Source organism: Lonchura striata, chromosome Z (assembly GCF_046129695.1).
Source record: "Lonchura striata isolate bLonStr1 chromosome Z, bLonStr1.mat, whole genome shotgun sequence".
Classification (NCBI taxonomy): Eukaryota; Metazoa; Chordata; class Aves; order Passeriformes; family Estrildidae; genus Lonchura; species Lonchura striata.
The window spans coordinates 70,139,384-70,165,357 of NC_134642.1; the positions used below are offsets into that span (position 1 = coordinate 70,139,384).

Here is a 25,974-nt window from a genome sequence, read left to right on the forward strand (position 1 = left end):
TTGCCCATGGTCTTCTTGCAGCAGTGGAACAACACTGGAGAGCCCAGATGAATGCCATTGCATTAGAAACATCATTAGACATGAGTGTCACAGGAAGGAAAAACCACTGTCTTTCTCTACTTTGAGTGTGAATCCATTGTATGGGAGCCCCATGAAAGCTGCTCTAGATCTTATTCCATGTTTAAAGCTTTAGCCTGGCTGCTGTGATGGAAGACTGTGCCCAGTCTTTCTCCTGCTTCTATTCTCCAGTACAGCATTGCACCTGGAAAATTGCACACATTTCCCAGCCTTCTCAGAATACTTTTGGCAACATTATGCCTTCACAAACATAACAGGTGCAAACCTAAGTTACTCATACCTAGGGAATACTGATTCATGCACTAAGACATTCTTCTTGTGTGGATTGAGACCTTCATTACTGTGATGTGAGTAAACCAAAGAAAATCAGAGCAAAATGGAGGAAAGTAAAGGAACAGAAAATAATCCCACTGAACAATTGAGGCTTGTTGAGGTGAACACACCTGTATTTAGTCTGAATGTAAAACAGAAGAAAATAAGAAAACGAAATAAAACAAAAAATATTAGTAAAAATAACAGTGTGAATAGATAAGCAATGATAAAGAGTAGGAAGCCTAAAGGTCCATAACACTTATTTTTTTTGCCTATGCACAATGAAAACTATAGAAATGAAAGAAAGAGAGATTTGGAAGGAAATTATGAAGGAAATCATTCTCCCAGGGTCTGAACCCCAATAAGCTGACTCTGTACTGCACAAATCCATCACTTTCTTGCACCAGCCAGAGAAACATATTAAAAATGGTGATTCTGCTATGTAATTTCAACTCTATTTTAGGTATGTAGCTCACTGCTCAGTGGATGATTCCAGCCTGTGTTTTGTTCCATTTGTGTTTACTAGGTCTGAAAGCTCCCTGAAGATTAAAAGAGCCTTTGGTGAAGTTCAACATGTTTTTTTATCAACAACCCTTATATAAATACAATGTTCTGCGATTATAAAGTGGGGATAGTTTCTATTTTCCATTAACAAAATAATCCACCAAATTAATTTTTCAAATACTAAAATGAAAAACAAATACCTGAAAATTAAATTCTGAAAAGCTTGGTGCTTTTATTTTTCTGTGTTTGGCAACTAAGTCCTCAACAGTTGTTGAGGACTGTTGTTTCAAATACTTTCAGCTATTAATTATGTTTCTAACAATATTCTGGATCAAACTCCACAATGAATTTGTAGTTTGATTTCTTTTTTTAGTATGTGATTACAAACTGTAAACAACTTCCCTTTTCCCTAAAGATTATATAATTTTATAAACAGAGAGAGGAGGCTGGAGGGTGTGGAAAAAAAAAAGAAAGAGAATCTATTGAAGTAGAAATAAAAAAGAAATGTGTGGTATCATTAATAATGACTATATAATGGGTTTCACTGGGATATGGAAATACATTCCATGAAGAGAGCAAAAACCTGTGTGAAGGGGCTCAGAGAAGGGCAAACTCAATCTGTTTTTATTTCCCATATCCTTGCTGTTGGTGTCACCAAGCCAGGCAGTAAGGACAACAATAGTTGACTTAGGTCACCTGAATGTCTCCTTAGGAGTTAATGTAGTTAGAGGAGCAAATAAATGGGCTGATTTGCTTCACAGGGTGATGGAGAGAATAAAAAGTAGTAGGAATTCCATCCAATTCTTGCTAATAGAACACAAGGATAATTGAGAGACACTATTGAGAGACACTGTTGACATTTAATGAAGATGTTCCACGGAATATTTAATTTTATTAATCTTTTGTTGAGTGCTTTCACCTTATTAGTGCTTGTCCAACAGACTATTGAACATCTGACAGCCTGTTGGTTAGAGAGCCTCTAGAAATTTGTGTTTGCCTGGGACAATAGTGGGTATGCCAGCCTCAGGAAGCCAGAATGTCTCACTTGTCTTAGGTGATATAGTTTTCTTGCACCTAAAGTTTTCATTATGTGGGCTTTGAGAGGCAAGGAGTCAAATTACTTTCCCATTTTAGGCTCCTTATCAATCTGTGTATGAAAGTGATTAACCCATAGTGTTTCTGTTTTAGCTTAAAATATTGTTTTGTTTTTTGAAATGAAATGTTCTAGGTCTTTTTGTGCACAATGTCTTGTAGCATTAAGAAGAGGCGTAAGTTTATTAGTGACTGTGTCAAAGGCTTTGGTACAAGTGACTCTATGACCACACATGCTACATTTGAAAGATTTGCTTAATGCCTGTACTGATTAGAGGTTTTCTTTTTAAATGCAAGATTTTCACTGTTTGTGTTCTTGAAGTTATCATATCATACCTAAAAATCCCTTTCATTTAGAAGAGTTTATGCAAAGAAAAGTAAATAAATATTTTGTGATCCTTTAATATTTCATGTATTTATCAATAAGTAGATTGTTCCCTTTTCAAGCTAGGCCATTTCATTATCAATTATGCAAAACTTGGCCTTAAATAATACCATAAAAGAACTTTTAATGGAATCAGGCAGAGGACATGGCTCATTAAAATCTCCCATAACTAACCTTGTGACTTTCTAATACAGGCTGGCTCCCTTAACCTCACCAAATTGAAATGCAAGCAATCTTTATATCATCATTTATCTTGGAAATCTAGCCCACAAGAGCACTTTCCAATTCTCTCATCCAGAAATGTGTCAGAATAATTCACACTTGCTTCTTTCACTGCCTTTGACAATTTGTTCCATTATTCAGTAATCCTCTGCATAAAGAAATTCTGTCTGAACTGCTTATAGATTAATCCTTTCTTTTAGATCTATCTATTATCTCTGGTTTTGTGTAAATTATTATCTCAAACAGCGCCTTACTGACAGGCTGGTTCTCTTCCTTCAGGATTTTACATGGGCCTAATTAAGACCTCATTCTGCTAAGATCTATGCTCTCTGTGTGTCTGAGTTCAGACATTTTTGACTCCATTCACCAACAAATGAAAGTGCCTTTTTTTTTTTATCTCTTACAGAAAAAAAGCCAACAACAAAACCACAATACCAGAATCAGAGGCAGATTCTTGTTTACACCAGTTCAGCAAAACAAAACATATTGAAAAAGCCCTCAAGTTTGACAAAACATCTTAGCACGCAAGGAGTTTCCTGGCCAGGCTGCTCTTAATAAAATTATGACAAAAGGAGATTTTCAGGAGTCTTCATCTGCAATATGTGTTCTCCACTACACGGCTGTAGTGAACTGGGAGAAATGCAGGTACTTGTTTCATCTCTGTTAGCATCAACAGGACTTTAGACAAGATTTTATGACATGTGTTTTGTCTTTCTGCAGTAATGGAAGTAGTAATTTAGTGCTCTACTGTTTTCTGAACAGTCCTCCATTTTTTTTTGTATATATATTTTTGTATATATTTTTGTGCCATATCCAGATGTCAAAACAATGAGCAGGGAGGGGGTGGGTGTGTGAACGAAGTAAGTCAAGCACTCAACACAAATATGAATTAGTGGGTTATGTTGATGGGCTGCCTACTTGCATAAATCTCTCTATATATTTGTCCCACCCCCACTAAGACTTTGGTTAATCAAATAGATTCTGCATTATATTGGTTTTGATTAATCATAACTTTATAAGCTTCTTTGAGAAAAATGTATAGACCTGAATATCTACATAAAACCAAAGTTCTGCAATTCTTTATAAATATTGTACATCAATGCTACTCAGCTCTACTACTTCTGATTTTCCTAGGTAAGAAACATTGCCAGGAATCTCTGCTGATGCTGTCTTCTCTTTTATTATAGTACTTAAAACTTTTACTGCACTTTATGTGAAACACTGACTTTTGATTCTTCTATTTACAGTTATCCATTCCTTGAGGAATTCTGCTTGGAGAAGTGTTGCATCATCTTGGGCTTGTTCTGATTTGGTAATTAATTGCACAATGTTGACTGTGATAATGCTGCTATCTATTTATAGAATGCCTGAGGTAAAGCTATCAAAAATACACCTCTTTTTTTTTTTTAAATCCTAAATGGCAAAGATAATTGAGGCTCCACAGGCACATTCCTTATTACAACCATAAATTTTCTGCAATATCTGCTATTCAACTTTTAATTTGTCCTAACTTTAGATTACAAAAATATTGAATTATCTTTGTTAAGGTGAAAAATTATTGTGATTTATAAAGAAAGAGATGTCATGTTTTAATTAGGCATTACGTGTTCAAAGTGGATTCTTAATTTGTCAATTTCACTGCACTATATGTAAACCGTTTACTTTTCCATAATGCTGCACTTCTGCTTGAGAGCTGCATTTTTTTGTGAAGTTTTTGGGGTTGATAAAAAAGAGAAAGAAACCAAAGGAAAATGCCCTTGCTACCACTCAGAAAAAGCATGTTTCATGTCTTCCCCCAAAAATTTTGATTTTTCAACAAATGTCTTTTCTATTAACTATAACAACAACAACAAAAATCCCATTCTTTTCTATAGCAGAATTCTTATTAATATCTTGCGCCATAGCTGTACATGTTATTGTATTTTGGTTTCTCCTTCATGGTTATCTCACCAACACTAATAACAGTTGGTCTTTTCATAACAGTGAGTGGAGGTTAGGGGTGAGTAAGAGTAATTTTTTGTCTGTGTAGAAGTATGAGTCTAAAGACACCCAAAAAGTTTTCAGTCTAAAAACTTTCTAACCTAAAGTCAGAAGACATGTTGTTATTATTGACAATGTTTCAGAATAAAAAAGACAAAATCTATGGATGTTTAGCTCACTGAAAAAAAACAATTTTATTGCTTTCCATTTCTTTTCCTTTTTGAACATCTTAAAGATTTTTTATTTATATTTTTTCCAAGTTTTAGATTGAATATTTAAAATACAGTTTAAGATTAATGCATTTTTAAGTTATTAAATCCTCATTTTTTGTTTTAGAGAAGCTATTTAGAGAAAATGTTACTTAAAATTTCTCCAACCAAAAAATTATTCTTAGTTGTTTCTCCTCTGTTAAAAAAATCCTAGTTCTATTGAATTGAATAATTTTCTACCAAGCCTCCACATTTTGCCAGAAGAGACAAGGATGCTGTGTAAAACTGCTCAGTAATTTGATACTTACAGGAAGTGGAGAAACAAAAAAAATATTGCACTGTAGACGTTGTATTCCTTTTGTAATATTATTTGTGAATTGAACCATGTTTTCTTTTTTCTTCTTTTTATTGTTTTTTGACATGAACATGGTTCCCTGCTGACTCATATTTTCAGTGGATGTATTTGAAAAATGTATTTTAAATATTTTCAAAACTTCCTGTGTTTTTAAAACTTATTGTGCCCTGTTTATGTCTAAATAAACAGATAGGTGAATGAGGGTGGACATATACTTGTATAAATACTCATGGGATGTCTATACTTTCATCATCCTACTTTAATATTTTACATTTGTGTTAGACTAATTTGTTTCCTTTAATCCTTCTGTGAAGCAATATATTGCAGATCTTTTTACTTCCTGCTGTGCCTACTACTAAATAGCACAACTTTTCTTCTACCTTTCTGTTTTCTATAAGGATTATCCTACCCAGGTCTTGCTTCCTGATTTCATACTGTGCACAATTTTTTTTGCAGTCATTCTACAGCATTGTCAAAAGATCGTAGACTCATATTCTTAAAGAAAAAACAAATGGAAATAAGCCACTTAACAAATATTTAACTTTTTGGTAATAAAAATCCTACTTTTAAGATTCCTTTTTCCCACCTTTCCTTTGTTCATGTGCCCAGAGATGTGGTAAAACCTCCTACCTCAGCACAGACAAAACCACATTCATGCATACCAATAGATACACAATGAACTGAGGGAGATTTCAACCAGAACACAACCATGATGATACAATAATGAAATTTTATTTGAATCAGGATTTTCTGAAGTTTCTGCCTGCAGACAGTTTCCAAATTTGCTGCAAGGCACTTTTTTGTGTGTGCACTTTAAACCTAGTATTTCATAGGTTTCTGTCATTGAAGAAATGTATGCCTGCTTAGGCATTCTCTTCTCTATTGAACACCATCATCATCTATGCTGTTATCTGCTGGCCCAAACATTTTATGCAGCTATATCATGGGTCTTGAACAACTGCAGTCTTACTTGACTAGAGCATTTCAGAGAAACTAAGAAAATAGAACATTATCCATTGTTTCAATTATGAAGAGCAGAAGAATTGTGCCCACAAAAGGGCAGCAATATATTTTTTTTGCATTGATGAGATAAGGTCTAGACTTATTGGTGGTAAATGTACACCTATGATATTTTCCAAAGGCAGCTTTAGCATAACTACCCCTTCCCAGACACAGTACAATTTTGCTTTTGTAATCACTTTCCCCAGGCACTCCCTCAGGAGGTAAAACCCTATTCCCTCCTGGACTGAAGTAGATGACATGCTAGGAATATCAAGGAGATGCTCTCTCAGATTATTAACTTGACACAATTCTGTTGTTGTTTTAGTTTTGTTGTTTTCCAGCTCTTTTAGAATTTTCTTCTCAGGAGAAGCCTTGGTTTTTGTTGTTTCTATACACCAGATGGAACAAGAATATAAAAATCAGCATTTTGAAAAAAATTGTCTTTGCTTAGTTACTTCACTGGGTAGATTCCTAGAACTACAGAATCATAGAATCATAGAATCATAGAATGGTTTGGGTCAGAATGGACCTTCAAATGTCATCCACTTCCAAGCCTGCTGCTACAGGAAGGGACATTTATCCCAGGTGAGAGCATTGGTGTTCCCAACGCCCACACTCTGCCAGTGTGGTGAAGCAGCCCAAAGCTGGGTCCTGTGTGCTGCAGAGCACCTTCAGCTGTCAGCAGTCAGACCTGCAGCAAACTGCATTACACCAGTGAAGCTGAAGCTTATGAAACACAAGTCTTATAAGGAGTGGCTGAGGGAACTGGGGCTGTTTAGCCTGGGAAGGAGTCTCATGGGGAAAGTTTACTGTTCTCTACAAGTGCCTGAAAGGACGTTGTGGCAGTCTGGAGGCTGGTCTCATCTCCCACATAACAAAGGACAAGGGGAAATGGCCTCAAGTCACATCAGGAGAAGCTGAGATTGGATAATAGACAAAATTTCTTCATTGTAAGTTTGTCAGGCATTTGGAAAAAGCTTCCCAGGGAAGTGGCTGAGGCACCATCCCTGGAAGTATTTGTAAGATGTGTAGATGTAGAATTTAGTGACACAGTTTAGTGCTGGAATTTACAGTGCTTGGTTTACATTTGGACTCTGTGATCTTAGAGGTCTTTTCAAATGTAAATGGGTTTATGATTCCACTCTAAATGTTCAGTGCTGCCAGGATGGAGCCCAACAGAGCTATTAGGAAATATTAGTTTTCTTTCCAATGTCTTTATTTCTTACTTACAATGTATTTTTATCATGAAATAAATTCTAATTAAAGGTAAAAAAATGAAAATCTGAAAAATAAAAATAATTGGGAGTATAAAATGTTATTCTGTGCACAGCCTTCTAATACATGCAGCAGGTATATTAATATTAGTATTCAAATCTGTAGGCTGAAAGCAAGTGAAGAGTTTTTAGTATTATAAATATGTATGACTTTGTAGAACAGTAAGGAAATGTATTCTGGTCAAAGCTTTCTTAATGTTGGACATTTTAATAAAACTTACAGCATTTTTCTACAAGTGCTATAAATTATCCACTTTAAAATTAGATAAAAACTATTTGAGAAATAATTATGGGTATATGTTCACTAGATTAGAGTTGGAGGACTGAGAGATAAGGGCATTAGGTCAAGTCTTTCAATCTGCCTCCAGATACTCACTTCCACTATAATACCTATAAGCACATTATGGCAACAGAATATCAGTGTTTAGAGAATTCTAATTTGTTCCTGCTCTCTCACTGCTAGACAGTAATTCTTAGGCAATATGTACAAAAACACAAACAGAGAATTTGAGTATACTCATAGCATTCCTCTCTTGCCCCTTACTGCTGCCCATACTTCTTCTGCCTTGTCCTCAGACTGCCTGCTGAAGACAATCAGCATGCAAGACTTATCAAGCAGTTAGTAAATGTTGATTCAGACTGCACAATTTGCTTAATAATAGCATTGCTTTATGCTTGCTTTTAAGTTAATCACAAACAAACCTCCTTCAATCCTTGCCAGGAAGCCCCCCATAAGTCCACTGCAAATCACAGACATAATCTGTGTAAATAATTAATCTGCTTGAATCTTATGCCAGCAACACCTGCACCAACACTGATTACCAGATATGTAATTACATTTTGTTTGTATTTAAATAGATTTGCCTCTGCTTTCTGTAATGGAAAGTGCCTCACTTCCCCAGTGATCGAGGGCAGAATTTCTTGACCTCCATTTGGTTCCCTGATGTGAGTGGTCACTGAGGTAAACAAGTGATGTCAGACCATGAGGTTGTACTTTGTTTACTTCCCTCTGAAGTTGGAGGTCAATGTGTTGATCAACAAGGGACAAAATAAACATCTCACAAACTCAAGTAATACCAAACAAAGGGATTGTTTTTGTGTGACTCCACGGTGTTTTCCATTGACTCAGAAATTACCACATAACTGACCTCAGTGGTGGGTTTAGTTGGTGTCCATCAAGCTGCATTATTACTCCTTTTCTTAGCAGTATATAGGGGAGAAAAAAGTTGGAAAAAAAGCCTTGTGTGTCAAAATAAAAGCAATTTATTAAAGCAAAAGCAAAGGCCACATGCAGAAGCAAAGGAAAGCAAAATATTTATTCTCTACTTTCCATCAGCAAGGGCTCACTTCCTGGGAAGCAGATGTTGGAGGACAGACACTGTAAATAACAAATTTGTGTGTCTTCCCCCCCACTTTTTTCTTTTCTGAACAGACATATACATCATGTTGTTCCATTTGGGCCAGCTATCCTGGCTATGTCCCCCCCATTTCTCATGGCAGTGTGAGTTTAATGTTTGGACCCAATGGCAGTAGAGGTCTATTTCAACTGAAATGATTCTATGATTCTGTGATCCTATATGAAGTGTTCTGCTTAGTAAATCAGTACTAGTTAATTTTACTCACAAACCTGTACAACCCACTGCTTTTATTCTGTCCTACTTCAGCATTTATTTTTCTGTTGTTCTTCCAGACCATCTGTTCATGACATCTTTCTTGAGAGGCAGGAGACCAACAAAGCATGTCTGCTTCTATATAGTTACAGATTTTGTCTATAGCACTTCTCTCTGAAAAAAAAAAAAAAATTAACAAAAATGAATACCATGACTTCCACTGTTGTTTCAGACTCATATATAATGATTTGGAGGCATCTTTTCTTTAGGCATATATTTTATCTTTCTCAACTGAAAATGTTCTATGTAATAATATTGTATTTTTCCCCATTTCAGGTGATTGCATAAAGCAAAGGGATAAACTAGATAACTACAAGGACTATATATTTCCACACAGATTTTACAGATGACCTTAACCTCCTGTTCTCTACACAAAGGCAGACCAAAACAAGCTAATTTATAGTTATGGGTTTGGAAACTTTCTGAAGTAATAATATAAACTAAACCCACAAGAATGTAGGCAAACAAGAATATCATTAAATCGTATTTTGGATTGACACCCATGAGAGGCACAACTTCATATAATTCAAGAATTATTTTCCTCTGACAAGAGAAGGTCATATATATCTTCATTACCCTAAGTAATGTGAAGAAAGGTAAGTATTATCCTCTGTAGCAAACCACATATTGAAGTGTAACAGTGTACCACTTCTACAGATATTTTATCAAAATGTTGCCATCTAAAGTCTAAGCAGTCATAAACAGCTGTCCTAGCATATCCTTAACATCCTCTCACAAAATAATCAAAATATGGGTTGTGAAGAAGGATGAAAGAGAGCCAATGGGACTAAAAACACATTGTCAAAATGGCTGTGATTAATTCTTCCAGCTGAAGAAAATATGGCAAGGCATTGGAGTGCGTAAGGAAAGAAAATCCAAGGCAGACAGCAGTGAGAATGGAAGCCTGTAATTCATGTGAAATTTAAAAAAACTTCTGTAATTAAAGCTACGCAGGGAGGAGAAAAAGTGACCAAAAGTATAGAAATGGAATGGCAACATGATGCCTTAAGTTTTAGCTTTCCTATTTTCCACATTCTGTACTGCATTAGTATATAACTCTGAAATTCATACAGAGTGTTAGCAAGTTCTCCTCACCATTTAGTTAGATGACACAATCATTTTCCAGCCTGAGAACCAAGGGCATTGTTGCAGATTCAGGCCTAAAACAACAGCAAATTGAGGAGAGCAATCTGGGAGGATGAGACTTCATAACCTGAAGCTGTAATAGGACAATTAACCTCAATATGCAAATGCACCAAAACTTATAACAGTGTGAAAAATCTTGACTCAATGTCCATCTTGGGTGGAGCCATGGCCGGGCTCTTGTTCTCCCCAAGGTGTATCCTTTGAAGGCTTTTTAAATAAATACCTACTTTATTCCTTTAACACTATATAGCCTCTGTTCTAGGTATCTTCTCAAGGCATCAAATATGTTCTGTTACTTTGCTTCCAGCATGCACTCACCCATGAATACTGAATACATAACAATCAACAGCTGAAAGAGAGGAAAATTGCAGACATACCACTGATGCAAAACAGCATTCAAAGCAGTTCTAGATCAGTCTTCCTTAGAGGCTTTGAGCCATCTCATACCTACCCATGTGGCAAGAATGAGACCATGCCAGAATCAGTGGCTGCTGACAGCACTCAGGGATAGTTAACAGTTTCCAGTTCTAAAATATTTAAAGCTGGTTATAGCACTTCAATTTTGCTTCATTGTTTTCAATAAATACAGCCTTTCTCTGTGTTGAATACTGTTGCAGTTCCATGACCCAGCTGGATTTATAGGCTTTTGCTTGTAATGAGGACTACATTTTTCTTCTACTGTTTTAAGATGTAAGAGAACCATGTATTTCCTGACATTCACTGAATTCATTCTAGAACAAGATAGAATACTGATGCAAACTCTATAAAAGATTGTTCTCACACTGGAAAGACATGAATTACATAAAATAATTAGAATAAGATATTCCATTTTGGTTTTAAGTCCAATTTTAAAATTTCCCTAATTTATTATAAAACCCATCAAAGTTATATGGGATATTGCAGCTTTCTGGGCTACAAGCGCTTATTGATGGCTTACATCTAATTTTCCCTCTAACAATATCACTAGGCCCTTGCCTGCAGGAATATTCAATCTAGTCATCACAGAGCCTCTAGTGATGTTGAGAACTGACCTCACCTAGGCACAGAACCTTGTAATTTGCTTTGTTGAGCTTTAGGAGGGTCACATGGGCCCACTTCTCAAACATTTCAAGGTCCCTCTGGAGAGCATTCTTTATCTCCAATGTTTTAACTACACCACCCAGCTTGATGCCATCCACAAACTTGCAGAACATGCATTTAATACCATTTTCTATGTCAATGATCAGGTTTTGTAAAAATATTTTTTGGTTCCAATAAGGACCCCCGAGTGACACCAGTCCTTACTGGTTTCCACCTTAATATATGGATATTTAGTCAAGATATTAGATATTAGGATGTGGCTGCCCATCTATCATATTTCTCTGCAGTTCAGAGGTACAGACCATGTCCAGGGTCTAGCAGAAGTCCAGGTAGATGACATCTGTAGGAGTTCAGTTGTCGTCTAATTCAGTCCCTCTAATCTAGAAGGCCAGCCGACTAATCAGGCACAATTAGCCTGTGGTGAAGCCATGCTGGCTATCTCCAGTCTTTCATATGCATTGACATATCTTCCAGCAAGACCTTTTTCATTATCATAATGACCACAGGAAAGAGGCTGACTGGTCAGTGTTTCTGTCATCCTCCTTTTACCTCTTTCAAAAAGAAATGTGATGGTTCCCTCAGTCACATCACTGGGGACTTCACCTAGCTGCCCTAGTAGAAACAACATATTTGTCTGTGTCATATTCCCATATTTTGAGTAACAAAAAAGAATAGATGATCACTCAGATTGCCTAGATAACTGGCAAAATAAATGTTAAGAATTGGCCTGTTTAAAAAAAATAAAAAAGAAAACCAAACATGAAAGCAAAAATCTAAATTAAACTCTAATAAAGAATTTACTAATTCTTTTCCAGTTAGACTTGTGAATGTATACAGTCTTAAGCAAAGGAGAGAAAATATTACTAACAGTCTAATCAGTAAAAAAAAAAATAGGAATGCATACTTTTATACACATACACATACACAGCTTTATACACAGAGAGTTGCATACATAGATGCTCACACAGAGACCTTGAACATGCCTTGTCCATGTAGATGTGTAAAGAGAAGTAGAAATTATGAGAATCATATACAATTTCAGCCTGCATGTGTTTGCATGTTTTTGTAGATACTATCCAGGCCAGTCTTTGTACAAGCTGTAAGAAACAACTCATCCCTCGTTACATTCATGAATTACTTGGCTTTTTAGGGGTACATTTTGTATGATTTACTGATGATGTTTATTTCATGAGTTGTCCCATCCTCAGTTATATAAAAGCAAAAAAAAAAAAAAAAAATTTGATAGAATCAGCTGACAATAAAGTGGGTTTTCTATATGCTGCGCTTTAAGATGAAGGAGGGGACATGAGGACTTAAACTATCATTCCTGGGACAGCACATTTCAAAGAGAGTGAAAACAACTGAGAAATTTACAATTAGCAGCAAATACATTAAAATGAGAGTGGTTCTCTGCCCAGGTTTCTGCCATAAAGTTAATTCATTTCAGTATATGTGGTAACACTTGACAGGAATAGAAATCCCACTGCAGTTTTGAGTGGAATATAAAGGTACACACAGATATATACATACACACATACTGCTTTGTAAAAGTTAGTTATTTTTGAATATTGAGACATACGGCCTCACCAAATCATATAGAGCTTTTCCATATAGAAGTTCTCTCCCAGTCTGTTTAAGAGAAAAAGAGAAAGGATTTTGTTCGGCTTCATATGCAAGTGAATTCTAAATGCTGAGGGAGAAAACTGCTATAAGAAGTCAAGATTTTATGTTTAAATATCTGATGTATCTCGCTCTTAGATACAACTCTCAGAGTTGATAATGACAATTGAGTCAGTTATAGACAGCCATGACAGAGAGGCAGTGTCTGTGAATTTAACATTATGAACATCCTCATGGTGAAAAGTCAAATGTATGATATAAAGGAGTCAGTATTTCTGCTATGTAAGATTTTCCTAAAAAACTTTTCCAGTTCAGCTGAAAAACTAAATATGTGAAATTTATAAGTGAAAACAATATAAAGAATTTTGTTTGATTTAAAAAAAAAAAATCTTATTTTTTGAAGTTAGTTCAGCTTTTTTTATAAAATGTAATTAATCCAGTTCTAATCTAGGAGACTATTTGAACAAACCCTAAAACCATGAAAAGCAAATATTTTAGAAGTTCTAAAGATTTTTCAATATCTCCAGAAAACATTTTAAAGCAATGATTTCCAGTTAAGAGCTTTGAAATTTCCTTCATTGTCAAAAAAATTTGTGTAATGAAAAATCCTTGAGAGAGAGAGCACATAAAATGAGTTGTGTGTATATTGCACTACTGTTTTCTATTGAGTTTTACTTGCAGAGTGCATTTTTAAATTTTATCTAACTGTTACTTTTCTTCCCTTCAATAACTTTTAAAACTATGTTAATAATTTTTCAGTTCTGGAGAAGAAAAATCTGTAAAATAAGGATATTACTGCTATATCTGGCTCATCACCTGGTCTTCCAATTTCCGATGCTGGACATCAGACTAAAAAAAACCCCTCAAGAATGTGAAAAAGCAAAGAACAACTTACGAAGTAAAATTATGTTTTGATTCAAACTTGTCTTTGATGTTTTATCTAATAATGTATTCATTAGTTTTGAAAACATATTTATATGGAGCATAATCTTTAATGTACATTTGTACATTATCATATGTATCATTCTATAGAGCAGTAGATGTATATTCCTATATGAAAGGTTGTTAGGATAGTTTTTATTTTCAAGAGGGTTATTTTTGAATAATAGCTGGATACTTTCATGTAAGAACTGAGAACATGAATACATACATCCCTTTGTCTATCATGATGCCTGCTAAGACAGTTTAAGGAACTAATTTGCAGAGAGTTATCTGTATATATGTATAGTCATCCATGCATGCAGTTATGACACTTACTGAAAAACAAAGGCAGCAATAATTCTTTTATTAGTACCTAAGAAAAGAACCAAGAAAATGAAAGGTCTTTTCCAGGAGAGGAATCAACCAATCAACTACACAGGGGCACCAACTAAAAAATAAAAATTGAAAATATTGGAGCCTGAAAAACCTCTCTGGCAAAGGATCAGTATGCAAATGCAACAAAAAGCAGTGCTCAGAAGAGATCAACATCTTGTGAAACATGTTGAGTATGTTTTATCTCTTTTATCAAGAGATAAAAGCTTTTCCTGAAAGCAATTTCTTAAATTAAGGTATAAAAGTAGGTTCAACTTTTAAACACCAGCATGAGGAACAGCCCTTGATTTGGGAAACAAATCTTCATAAGCAAATATATTGCATTAACTATCACTATTTAAGTCTCTCACCTTGAAAACGAAAACAACATTAACTTCCTCCACAGCTCTCCAGAAAGGTAGCATGCTACTAGAAAAGATTCCATGTAAGCCTGGTATCAGGCTTACATGACTTCTGCTTTGGAAGTGAAAAACTGAGCTGTTCTGCAGAAATTAAATGAAAAGACAAATGTGGATAGGATGTTCAGCACTACAGGTGAAAGGCTACACTTCAATTTGGCAAAATATGTTTAAATTAGGCCTTATAATAGGTTGGTTCCCCATTATTTTGTGCCATTAATTTGGTTTTAGAAAATACTTTAAAACATCTTCACTTGTGAAATCTTTCACAGACAGCTGATTGTCTCCCTAACTGAGAATGGGAGGCAAAATGTCAAGAAGAGCAAGTATTACCTTAACCTTGTATTGCACTGATCAGAACTTGTCTCAAAGTCAATGATTGCAACTTGTTCAGAATAACCTGATGACTCAGACTCTCAGAATGCTAATCTTCAAATTCAGTGCAGGGGACAAGGGGATTAAAGCCACATTCAATTGTAATAAGATCAATCATTAAAGGCAAAACAGAGTCCATTGACATGAGATGTTGAATCTGTGTAAATGCTTTTACTTTAAAATTTTCATTAGGGCAAGGATTTAGAATCATTGTTCTGTCATTATATATTGCCTATTATTTTCACCTTATTCTTATTAGGTTCTTAATAAAGCCCTCAATTTTCTGCAGATACTTGCATTGGAGCTTCAATTTATACAGACACCAGGGATTTTTTTTGTTTGGTTGGTTTTAACGAGAAAAGGAATCTGACTGCATAGCCTCTTCCTATTATTCTTCTGATTTTTTTCCTTTTGAATGTTTGAAAAGATTCTATCATTCTGAAACTTGCTTTTCCCTGCTTTCTGTAAGAAAGAGAAATAGAGCTCCCTATTCCCCTCAGAATTATTCTCTGTGTCTCACCAATGCATTTACAAACTGGATTGGGCAGATGCAGTCTGCTATTGGATGATGCTCTGCACCTGCTCTGCTCCCACACCATTCCAAACTTCCAGGGAGTTAAGACAAGTGTGGAGCTTTATGCCTTTGAATTTTTTTTTTTTGGAGTATAGTACAAATTAGCGATCTTCAAATGCTACTTTTTTTTTTTTTTTAATGTTTCACTTTGCTTTGTACAATTAATTCAGAGAAAGTAAAATGTTTCATTTCCAGAAAGCAAATTGTTAATTTTTTGGTGTGGGGAATAGCAAAGGATAGTCTACATGAGCAGTTAGCCAAGATTATGGGCTAAAGGCAAGCAAATAGAGAAGCAACAGTGCCAAACTGTACATGATTCCCATTCACATTGTCTAGGGAAAACAATACAGCTTCTAAATCCACAACTTTTGACCAAGTCTTTGTTTATTCACAAGGAACAAATTTTCATTTAAGCCACATAGCAGTTTTTTTTAATCATTGAAACTGAGAAACAAACTAATAAAAATATATGAAATGCGAGTAACAATTACAAAAATGCCATTCTACGGCATAAATACAGCAAAGATATTTACTTTTCATTTTCTTGCTATGTTCCTTTTCCCCTTTCTTGTGTACACTGTACATACAAGCATATCTTTTGCATTTGTGGATATATTTCCTTAAAAAATACATTTTGAAGAGTGTTAAATGAATAAAAGAAGCAGGATTCTAAGATATTTGAGGTATACTACAGGACCCTTAGGAGCATTGAAGCAATCAAGACAAGCTTGGACACTTGAAATAAAATAGTATTGTAATATTTTCCCTGTTTTGATGCAAGTTGGCTTATTAACAAGGTACAGCTCTTAATTCCAATATTCTTTAAGACTCATCTCAAATCCAGTGTTACACTGCAATTTTATATTTATTACTTCTACATAACAGTACAAAACTGCTGTAATTAGAATTACCTTTGCTTTCAGATTCTCTCTCTCTCACACAGCCTCCCTGGAAAGTTTTAAAGCAAAATAGCTAATAAAATGGGTGAGTGAATCCTGTAACATAGTGTCATATGACAGACCTGAAAGCATAAGCAGCAAATTCACTACTGAAGTTCAATGAATGAGACAATTTCACCTTTATGGAGTCTAAGACACCAAAACAGAAATGAAAAGTACAAATCCAGATATTACACAATTTTTGGAAGTGAGAAGTGTTTAATGGAAAATATTTTTAGTTGCAAGTTGTCTGGTTTTCCTGTCTTAGGTATAGACTCCATAAAAAGTTATTGCATTCTCAGATAGTTTCCTGAATTTTGATTCTGTCTCAGGTGAGGATGACAGAGGCAAAGTGGGGAAGAGAGGACAGAAAGACAGAGGAGGAAAGACAACAAGAGAAGAAATCACTTTTGTGGAGTGATTGCTAAGCTAAGTGCCAAATACGCATAACACAAAACGTAGACTGTTGCTGTAATGTCATAATTATCAGCTGGAATCCTGCCATACAATATGTAAAAATATCTATGCGCCATCTGGTAATCATTTTTTTCTCAGGCAAAATGGAAATTAAGGACTATGGCAAAGTTAATCCCTTAGCCTTGGGACAGTGTCAGAACAAGCATATACCACTTCTTTGTATATTTGTTTCTTGGCACATCCCTTGATATTAATATAATAACTCTGGATCTAAGGCAGTTTATAAAAAGAACAGGACATATCCATCCATATTGACAAATACTAACTACACTTCTTTGGACTCCAGCTTTCACTCTCCTTTCCTGTTTTGAGTCTATTGTTCCAATGATGTTTTCAGTGTAGCTCTAGGATACCTGCTCTTAATATGAAAATCACAACTTTAAAAATTGAGTTCATTTATACATGCTAATTTACAGAGGATCATGCATGCAAATCTCCTAAATTAATTCACATTTATGATAGTATTAAATATGTTTTCTACCTAATCTGAACAGTAATATATTTCTTCGTTTTTATAAAATATATAGCCTTTCCACATAGATTAATCTTGTTTGTATTTACACATTTTGCTAGGCATTGTATGATTTTTACTTTAATTGATTTATATATAACCTTTTCATTTGCATTCAGGTGAACAGAACAGGAGGACAGTCAAGAATAATAACAAATTATGCAATCTTTCATTTACTAGCAACATACCTTTCTCATTAGCCAGAAATTACTTGCAGAATGTATGTGAAGACCTTAATATATTTGTACTACTCCAGACCTTCATCTAAGTTATGTTTTCAGGGGATAAAACCTTTCATAATTTAACTAATGACAAATTTGCTGTGACTAACTGCTGTAATTGCACTTATAACTAAATGGCTGCATCCTAAGTGCATTGGCTTCCTGACAACCCAGTTCTACAAGTGCTGTTTTTGTCATTTCCCAAGCCATCCAGTATTATAATCCTAAGGATTGCCATGTCTTGAAGAAGTTCCATTAATTTTACTTAGTTTTTATGGCATTTATCACTTGTATACAAGGTTCTATTGTCATAAGCACAGAGAAAAATCACACATGAGGCATTTTAATTTAAAATGGTTTCCAAGCATGACTTTCACGAAAATATTTTGGCTTTTCCAGTGGCCTTTTAATGGTCTCGTGCTTCTACTCTCTGTGAACAGAGTATGAGTTTAACCAGTCTTGGCAGATAGCTAAAACTAAATTCTTTCTTCTTTCCAGGCTGAAAGAAGTGTTGTGGATGTCTTTGACATAGTCTACAGTACATCATGGGCCATTATTAGCCAGTGTAATCCCCAAATTCATGGATTCAAATGAAAGCAGCGCCTTTGCTGATACCTGTTACAAGTGCCTGAAGGATTGATTCCTGAGATGTATTTCACAGAAAATTTGTCTACAACAGTGTTTAACATAAATAAAGTATCCCCACAATACTTATATCAATGTTTTTTCAGGAGCTGCAGAAATATTCTAAGTCTTGTCAAAACAAGGAGTGCTGACCTTACTTTAGCTCTCTGTTCCCTATTCTTGCCCCACAGTCCTTCAACCTATTTAAAGCAATAGATAGAAATCTCATTATTTCTTCACTTTTCCTTTAGGAGCCAGAAAGTGCAGATTTCTTAAAGTTGTATAAACTTCCTGAATTAATAGTCCATACTCCATATGAGAAAGATCTTAAAATGCCTGCAAGTCTCAGAACTCCTAGGGACTGACCTGTGGGATCAGTCTTGTTTCCTCTACCTGGAATTTTTCTAACCATACTGTTTTCTGCACTGAACTGAGGGTAAGTCTTGCCATTTGAAGGCAAATCAGAGTCTTGCAAAGGATAAGGTGTTTCTTCACTGTTAGAAAAAAAACTCAGTTTTCCAGGACGGATGCTTCAATTTTTGGTCTTGATTTGAGGACATAGAAAATTAAATTTCTTTGTGAAGTGTGAATGTTACAGACTACCATTAAGCTTCCCTTAGCAGGCACAAGATCTTGAAATTGTCTGTTTTCTTCTTCAGAGGTAAATTTTTCTTTGTTGTATGTTACGACAGTCCTGGAAGTTGCTTTAAAAAGAACAAAACCCCTACTGCTTCCTTTTACATGGTTATCCCAATGTTAATTAGTCCACTAACATTATTTCATAGCTAGGTACTGAAGGTGTACCACTACATTAGGTACAAATCTGCTGTTTTAAATAAAGATACATGTTGAAATAACTGTACCTCAGTGAAAGTTCAAGGGGGAAATGATACATTGTTCTTTTTATTCTGGTTGTCAAATATTTTGACAGAAATGTCAGTATTTCCCCAACACAGAAATATTGGCCAAAGCAAGGAACTCCTGAGATAATTGGACAGAGCAATAATTACCTTTTAAAGTATCAATGCCCTAATTTTCAAAACAAATACACTTTTTTATTAGCACATATCATGGGTGCCAAGAAATGAAACACCAGCATTTCACCAACCACCACCCAAAAAAAAAGGCAATATGCCAACATTACTCTTTCAAGAGCACTGTATCAACACTGGACATAGTGAAAATTTCTTTGACGTGAAATGACATAAAAATATTTTCTGAAAATTTATTTAACATTAAAATATTTAATATTTCTCTCTATAAGAAACAAGAATATTTTGTATTTTTAAAGACCAAAAATAAAAGCATTTCTCATGTAATCATTGTGAAAATTGAGGCAAGAATAAATTGATGGAAATTTCACTTTTGTCACCCTTGCTATTCTGTTACCTTACAAGTCACAGATATTTCTCTCAAGTTGAGCTGTAACTATATTAGATGGGATATTCCAAGTTGATTATGCTACTTACAATTTAGAGGCAAAATTAGATTTTCAAAGGGAATTGAAAAGAACTGTACAGCAGTTTTCCATCACTTTTGACAAGATACCATAGTAAGCAAAGGAAGATAGCAATCACTGAGCATAGTTTGCAGGAGCTTGTGTACACACCGGGATGGAAAGGTGTTGTGCTTGTTTTGAAGATACCTTCCCTCTGAGACTACTTAAGATGATTTCTGGCTGGTGCTAGGAAATGAACCATATAAGAAAACTACCACCTCCAAAGCAAATCAGCAGCGAAAGATGCTGGAAACCTTGAAGGCCCAACTGAAAATTCATTATCATAACTTGAATTTGCTTGCAAGAAACCTTTTGACTATCACGTTGTGGTATTCACATCACATAGTAGTACATTTATGAGAACCACAGTAGTTTGACATGAAAGCCAGATGTATTTTGTAGTTCCTCTGCAAGTGTCAGGTTTTGGTCTACATCTTTAATATTTTAAGCACATTTTTTGAAACAGAATACAAATTCATTCTTCAGCATATAAGAGAAATGGAAACTCAATAACGAAGGCAATGAGTGTGAAGTATATTTTTTTAAAAGTAGGCCTCAGGTACAAGTAAAAAGCATTTGTAATCAATTCAGAATTATAAAACATTTCATAAATATCTTATATTAAATGTTCATTTATGGATAGAAAAGTTTTGCTAACAGTTTTTCCTTAAAGTAATCTTGTATAATTTTAGGTCCAAAAAAAAAAAAAAAAAAACACAGACAAGAAGTCATAGGTAGGCAGCCATTTAGCCAAGAATCAAGTTGTTTCATTTTTCTGTGGGAGCTAATATAATCAGATAAAGATATTAATTCAAAATTTTAAACATGCCAAAAAATTGTGTTTTACTGATGCTGTCCAAGAGAGAGTTGCGAACTTCAATGTGTACAGGCTCGATCATGTTTCTATCTAGAAGACATCCAGTTGCATTGCTATGTTAAATGTGTCCAAGCTGGCATTTCTCACTTCTCAGACGGGCTCAGAGATTGAGGTCTAATGCTTCACTGATTTATTTTATCATCTATCTGACACCCACCTATTCAGCAGCAAATGCCCACACAAGAAATACTTGGGTAAACTAAGCTTTTAAGGAGTCTATTTAATTTATTTTCTTCCCAGCATTCCAATATTTAGACCAACATGGCTTCCCATAGATACTAGGTTTTGCATTGTAATTCCTTTTCTAATTCCCAAAAATTAAACCTGTTTACAGGAATTTGGCATCTACTGGAGTTTTATTCATGTCTCTTTCCAGAAGCCTCTCTAGTCCTTTCATTATTTTAATTCCCATTGGTCTCTGCTTGCTGAAAACAGCTCTGTATATTTGGTTTATGTGCATGGTTTAGGTAACGTGGGGGACTACAGTGACAGGGGTGCCAGGTGCCAAGGCAGAGATTCCCCTGCAACCTGTGATGAAGATCATGGTGAGGCAGCCCATGGAAGTCCCCAGGGATGCAGAGATCCATCTGCAGCCCATACAGGACCCCAAAGCAGGTGGATGCCTAAGGGAGGATGTGACCTTGCAGGAAGCCCATGCTGGAGCATACTTCTGTCAGGATCTGTGGTCCTGTGGAGAAAGGAGGCCACAGAGGAGCAGGTTTGCTGGCAGGACTTGTCTTATGGGAGAGTCACACCAGAGCAGGCTATGCCTGTAGGACTGATCCCATGGAAAGGACACATACTGAGTAAGTTTGAGAAGAACCGTGGCCTGTGGAAAGGACTCATATTACAGAGGTTCAATGGAAGACTATTTGCTATTGGAGAAACCTGACACTTGGTCAGAACAAGAGAATAAGAAGAGAGTGGCAGAGACAATACGTGATGAAGAGACTGCAGCTCGTGTTCCATGTCCCTCTATAGGAGTGGTGGGGGAAGACTAGAGAATTAGGGGTGAAGTTGAGTCCAGGAAGAAGGGAGAGGTGGGGAAGAGGTGCTATAGTATTTATTTTAACTTCTTATTTTCCTAAATTGATTTGATTTTTATTATTTTCCCCAAGCTGATTCTGTTTTGCCCATGACAATAATTGGTGACTCATCCCTCCCTCTCCTTATCTCAGCCCCAGAGCCTATCTTCATATTTTCCCTTCTGTCCAGGAAGGGCTTGATAAAGTATCTTGGTGGTGGCACCTGGAAGACAGCTGAGGCCAACCCACCACATTACATTTTGGAGAAGACAGAATTCCAGTTTTTTACTGTATGACAGCTGAGCCACACCTTTTTTTTTTTTTTTTTTTTTTGCATTGTTTCAGCACTGGATGGTCAGCTTACATAAATGTTCTTAAGAAAGAAATTGCATATTTGATATCCCTTTCATTCTAATAAAGAATAGAATATTGACAAACATATGGTAAATTAAAAGACTAGTATATAGATTGGGCTATTCAACTGCATAGGACTATTGTGGCAAGTATTTTCACCATACGAAGTAAGAGAAACATTCATCAGGAGTTGCGTACAACAAAAGCAAAAAAGTTACAATTTGTGGCAATCTACCTTCCACTAAGTAAGGATCAAATTTGATCTCCCAGCCTTTCTTCATGAAAATCTTCATCAAATTTGGTGTTCTGCTTGAATATACAAGAGAGGAGCAAGTGTAGAAGACTGGAATGTTAATGGCTAATGACTCAAAACACTTGGCCACTTGCAAAAGCAGTGGGTGCTTTTCTGAAGAAATGCAACTCAAATTCTTTGGTGCAGAGGGGCTGCACATCCAGCACCAGAGGTTACAAGCTGGTATCATGCCACTCTCCTCCACTGTGTAACATGCTCACGCGTGAAAACCTCCCTTGGGAAGTACTGGCACATTAGCAGTTGGCCTGAAGGTATTTATCCCATCTAGTTGGCATAATTGAGTCAACTGTGCTGATGTCAGAGGCCTGAAAAGAGACCCTTGAAATGACCCATGACCCACAGCACTAAATCACACAGTGTAGAACTCCCCATCCAGGGGAGGTACTTGGGTGTTCCCACCCAGCCTGAGCATACATTAACCCACTAAGCTTTGTGTTTTGTGGGTTCTTCCCAGCCTAAATGGATCAGGACCACAATCATTGTCTTGACCAACAAACATTGAAATTGCAACAATTGTCTAGTCACTGGATCCATAGGTTTATCCATTTCTTTACTTTATCCCTTTCTACTCTTTCTTTGAAAATTAACTTAGACAGCTTTAACTTATCCAGACAACAAGACATTTACTATAGTGGTTTTTGAATGGAATTTTTTGATTTAGTTCTCTAATATATTAACCTGTGCATGATACCACATCAGTAAATTATGTCTAGGTGTTCAGATTAGTGTAGAATGATAAATCATATTGCTATGCTTGCTGCCATTGTTGCTTTTAAGGATTTGTACTGTGTACAATCTGTTCTATTACTACAGTTATTAGGCATAAAACCCCCTTTTAGTCTCATAATAAAAATGAAAAATTTATGATAGTGTGAAATGGTACAATCCATGTCAGAATACAATCACAGCAATTTTTATCAATGACTGGAAGAGCTACAGACTACTGGATGTACTAGAATGAAAAATTGATGAGAACATTTAGAACAACTCACTCTTGATCTTTCCTTTAAGCAGAAATAAAGTATTCTGCACACCAGAACTGGAATTGTAATTTTTAAAGTGCTGATCACTTAGCATTTTGTACACCTCTTCTCTTGATCACACTACTAGTATAGTGTTGATGGTAAAATAAAATATTCCCACACTTTCCCTGAATTTTAGTTATTTCAGTTTTACTGTCTGGTTTTCACTGCATATCAATTAATAAATGAAATCAATAGAAGAAATATTTGTAAGCAATATTTCAGCCCTGAAGATGGATATTTTGCTACAGATTGATGTCAAAGATGAAAATCATTTATAGTGATTTCTAGTGCGTAGTGTGATTTAGAGAAAAATAGCACTTATGATTAGTGTGCAAAAATATCTTTCAGCATTATTGTGTCTGCAGAAGTCAAACATGCAGAAAATAACCTGATTCTATGAAGAGCAACTTTTTTATTAATATAAGCATCTGTAATATAAGCATCTGTGGATAAACTTCAGATTCGGAAGAGTATTGAAAGATTCATAATACTTTTGTTCTGGTACGTATCTGTCCAATATTATCATGTACTAATCAATCCCATGCCAGCCTTATGATTTATGCCATATAAAATTTGCAAAGAAATATATTTTTTATATCCTCTCCCTATAAATATTTATGTTCTGTATTTTTTTTTGCTGACAACAATGTGTAGACTCTTCTGGGAAAAACCTCAGAATCTGAAATATTTTAGAAGTTACTGTTTGTAATTATATGTGCATCATATGGGTTCTGATGATCATTTTCTGCTGCTTTTGAGAAATTTCTTAATTCTTGAGAAAAGGGCTTTGGACACTGTAGGTAAAGCCAGAAGGTCTCCTGTTGCTGAGATTGCTGTCTTTTATAGGCTGATAAAACAGCAGATCCACAACCATCTGTTGGCAAGCTTCACCTTGGTGAAAAAAACAAAGCAAAAAAAGACCCAACCAACCCTCCCACTCAAAAAAAGTAAAACAACCTTCCCAAAAAAGTAAAACACCAACCCCATTTGATATTATAACCTAGATTTACATTCCTATTTCATGAGGTATCAAAGCTAAGGAAGTGGCTTATATCACTTCGAAATAGATTCAAAGGATGGGTTAGCCAAACTTCAAATTAAACCTCAGTGAAGTATTTTGTCATTTCCATGGTGCCTTGTTAAATCACAATAGGACTCACAGAGTCTCATGACTTGGTTAGGGCAGAAAGGCATCTTAAGCAAGTTGATCTAATTCAAATTGCTATTTATTGGAAACATTAATTGATTTTCCATTTGTCAACAAGGAACTGCATTCATTTCTGCATGTTAGGATAGAAAAGTTGGTGTGCACTTCTATGATAATGGATGTAATGAAAGTGAGGCTGTAAGGCATTGAGAGTGATGTTAAATCTTTCAAGCCTTTAACATTGACCACTTTGGGTGAAAAAGCCTGGTAAACAGGAAGAAGATAAAATTTTCTTTTGCAGACTGAGAAATGCAGACAGAACTCACCAAACTTCTCCTGCAAACATGTATACCACAAACTTGTCCCAGGCCTTCCACACTCTTTGTACATGCTGAATGTGCAAGACCCCCGTCATCAGTGAATCTAGGGACACTGTCTAAACAAATGTCAGCACAACTCTTATACTACTAAAACCTATTATTTGCAAGGGTTTTTGTCAGCACTGAGGGACTCCAATGGCCAGGCTTTACACTGTGTTTACTGCTTTGTGTGGTATGGATGTAACATTTATCCAGCTGTAGAATATGCCTACTACACAAACTAAAATTCAGCTTCTTCTTTTCCTGTTGCCACTAATCAAGTCAATAAATAATTGCATGGGTTGTTTGCCTGGATAAGGATCCTCTCTAGGCCTCAGAGTGCTTACACAGCTGGAAAAAACTCAGTTAAAAAATCAGGTCTCTTTATTTTTGCAAAGTAGAAACATTTCTCTTCTCATTTTGAGGATACATGTAGCGAAGAAATGAAAAGTTCACTACTCATTAAGAAATCATTGGGCTCTGGGGTCTCTTTTGGAAGCTAGACTAAGTAATTTAAAGGAATCTCTACTTTGTGCAGTAAAGATTAAAATAATTGGTACAGGTGCGGGAGTTTGTAAGATCCTGGGGAGGGATATGAAGGGGAAAGATTTTTTTCAAACCCATTAGTGATTTTAAAGGCCAAATCTAAGCATGGATTCTGCAAAATTAGTGAGACACTTGACTTCAAAATGAGAGGGGCTTTCAATTGCAGGTAATTCTTTTGCCTCTAAACCTGTGAGAATGGGCTGAAAATAAGTGAAGCTCACAGCAGACCAGGGACTGCACCAGAACCCTTGCAGGGAGCAGAATCTAGGACTGCCCATGCTACCTGAGCAACCAGGTCAAACATGTCCCCAGTAATTCATTACTATAACATGCAGCCTAGCACTGTAGATCACTTTCATGGTCTCCAAAGTAGCTGAGCAGTTATCAGTAAGGTTCAAAAATCCACTGGAAAGTCATTCATTTCACTTTATAGTCCTAATTAGCCATTTGTATAGTTCTATAATTAAAT

At 35.6% G+C, this 25,974-nt stretch overlaps 1 long non-coding RNA gene across 1 annotated transcript; it reads left to right on the top strand.

The window, feature by feature from the left end:
* Window positions 1-3,190: 3,190 nt before the first annotated feature.
* LOC144248205 (uncharacterized) lies at window positions 3,191-9,465 on the top strand. Its single transcript, XR_013341600.1, has 3 exons — window positions 3,191-3,238; window positions 3,841-3,905; window positions 9,360-9,465. It is a non-coding gene; the product is annotated as an uncharacterized LOC144248205 (long non-coding RNA).
* The last annotated feature ends 16,509 nt before the right edge of the window (window positions 9,466-25,974 follow it).